The sequence below is a fragment of the Sciurus vulgaris genome (assembly GCF_902686455.1).
Source record: "Sciurus vulgaris genome assembly, chromosome: X".
NCBI classification, from domain to species: Eukaryota; Metazoa; Chordata; class Mammalia; order Rodentia; family Sciuridae; genus Sciurus; species Sciurus vulgaris.
In genome coordinates this window covers 25,804,217-25,807,042 of record NC_136471.1, presented here as the reverse complement: position 1 = coordinate 25,807,042, position 2,826 = coordinate 25,804,217, and the positions used below count along the sequence as shown (strand labels likewise).

The 2,826-nt window shown below is 35.6% G+C and overlaps 1 pseudogene across 1 annotated transcript; it reads left to right on the top strand.

Annotated features, from left to right (window-relative positions):
* Positions 1–732: 732 nt before the first annotated feature.
* On the top strand, positions 733–1,923 carry LOC306651064 (protein DEK-like; annotated as a pseudogene). Its single transcript has 2 exons — positions 733–1,131; positions 1,225–1,923. The product of its transcript is annotated as a protein DEK-like (transcript).
* The last annotated feature ends 903 nt before the right edge of the window (positions 1,924–2,826 follow it).

Below are 2,826 nucleotides of genomic sequence, written 5' to 3'. Positions count from 1 at the left end.
TCAAAATTAGAAATGAAAGAAAAGTGATTACAACTGCTACCACAGAAATAAAATAATCTTAAGGGACTAATATAAATAATTATACACCCAAATTTGGATAACCTAGACCAAGTGTATAAATTAGTAGATGCATAAAGCTTACCAAGACTGATTCATGAACAATTAGAAAATCTACACAGACAGATAATGAAGAAGGTGGTTGAATCAATAATCAAAAATCTCCTAGCAAACAAAACCCAGAACCTAATAGTTTCACTGGTAATGAAGACTTAATACTGATCCTTCTCCTTCAAACTTTGAAGAGGATGGATCATTTCTAATCTCATTTTATGTGGTCAGCATAACCTTGATACAAAAGTTATACTAGAAGTCAAGAAAAGGAAATTGTGGACTAATATCCTTGATGAGCATAGATGTAAAAACCTACAACAATATACTACCAAACCCAGTTCGACATCAGATTAAAAAGATCACAACTATGATTAAGTAGGATTTATCCCTGGGATGATTCTAAATGCAAAAATTCATCAATATGATGCAGTACATTCACAGAATGAGAGATGAAATCCATGCAACTATCTCACTAGATGAAGACAACGTAGTGGACAAAATTCAAAATAATCTCATAATAAAAATTACTAACAAATTAGGTACAAAAATAAGGTACTTCAGATTTCTGTGAAGCAGCATGCTAACGTCTTGCTAGAAAGCGGCCCACCTGCCTCCCTCAGCATGTCCGCCTCGGGCTCTGCGCTGACGGGCACGGAGTCCCCATCCAGCCCACATTCAAGAAGGAGCCCAAAATGCCCGGCCCCAGAGTGGAGAACGACGGTGAGGAGGAAGACTATGACGAGGAGGACCAGGAGAAAGAAGAGTCTCACTGTGGAAGGCAAGAGGAAGAAGAAAAGAGTGGAGAGGTTGACTATGCAAGTGTCTTCTTTACAAAGAGAGTCATACACAAGGAAAGGGGCAGAAACTTTGTGAAATTGAAAGGATACATTTCTTTCTGAGCAAGAAAAAAGCAGATGAACTTAGAAATCAACACAAGCTGCTTTACGACACACCAGGAATTGCGTCCTCATTAAAGAAGAATGCGGGGCAGTTCAGTGGGTTTCCATTTGAAAAAGGGAATATTATATCCCATTATATATGATGTATCAAAGTGCATTCTATACTGTCATGTATGACTAATTAAAATAAATAAAAATATTTTTAAAAAGGAAGTATCCAATATAAAAAGAAGGAAGAAATGTTGAAAAAAATTAGAAATGTCATGTTAAGGAGCAACTGTGAGGTTCTTGATTTGGAGAGATCAGGTGAACTAGTGTAGAGGATCATGAATTTCCTAATGCATCCAAAGCCTTCTGGCAAACCATTGTCAAAATCTAATAAAAACTTCTAGCAAGGGTAGTAGAAAGGAACAGAATAGTTCTGGATGGCAAGGAAGGCAAAGGGAACCAAATGTCCTAAAATTCTGTCAGATGAATCTAGTAGTGAGGAAGACAAAAACAAGGAAGGGTCTTCAGATGATGAAGATAAAGAAAATGAAGAGGAGCCATCATAACAGAATTCTAATAAAGAAAAAGTGAAACAGAAAGCTACTTCTAAAAATAAAAAGTCTGTAAAAAGTGCAACCGTTAAGAAGACAGATAGTAGTACCACCAAGAATCAAAGCAGTCCCCGCCCCCCGCAAAAAAAAAAAAAAGTGAATCTGGGATAGTTCAAATGATGAACCTTTAATTTAAAAAAAATTGAAGAAACCACCTACAGATGAAGAGTTAAAAGGAACAGTAATTAGTGGCCAATGCTAACTTAGTGGAAGACACAATGAAGCAGATTTGCTAAGAGGTATATGAGTATTATCCTGCTTATGATTTAACTGGGATAAAAGACTTCATTAAAAACAACTATAGAAGAAGCTAATTTCTAGAGAGGACAGAGACAGATGACTTGTTCCCATAGATTTGAAGATCTGATATATACCATCATACCAACAAAGAGAATGTATTTCGTTTTCTAAATCCTTGTTAAGCATTGTGTTGGTAGGACTTACTGCTGACCTTTTTATCCTGAGTGTTATATAAATCAATTTACTGTTTTAAATTGCATTTCTATGCAGTTTTTAGTTTTAAATCTTGCATGGCAGTAATTATTCCTTGCTTTTGGAGTTGTATTTTGTACACTTTGGATTTCTTTATATAAGGTCATAGATTCCTAACTGTTGTGGGTTTTAGTGCACTTAATATGAGACTGCTTAAGACATATTTTAATCAAGTAGAACAAAACTATTATAACCAGCATTTATACCTGCAGAGACTTGCAGTATTTACTATATAGTTTGAATACACATCTCCTCTTGTCAATGTGAAAACTTAGTGGCAATGTGCTCATCTTTAACAAGCTATGGCTGGCCAGGAACTAAATTGGAACTTTTCTCTTGCTTGTGCATATATGTCAAATTGTCAGCCTGACAGAAATGACAGATGTCATTTTTGTATTCTTTAAAACCAATTTGTTGTATAAAGGTTCTTTTTATTTCCTTTGTACAGATAAGTTTTTAAATTCAACATAGGTAGATGTCTTTACATGTGTACACTATGAAATGTCAGTGTTTGGAGAGACTGTGACACCAGTGGAAGTCAGAATTCAGTGATGGAAACACTGAAGGAACTGTCTAGTTCTGCTTTGTCTCCAAAGTATCATCCATGTGTAGTTTGTGTTAACTCTGCAAAAGTGTCTGGGTGCATTTTATATAAGGACAGACCAAAATCAAGACATCAAAGCTTCAAGAACTTTGGAAGGGGTGAGTGGGTTTAAGTACAAGCA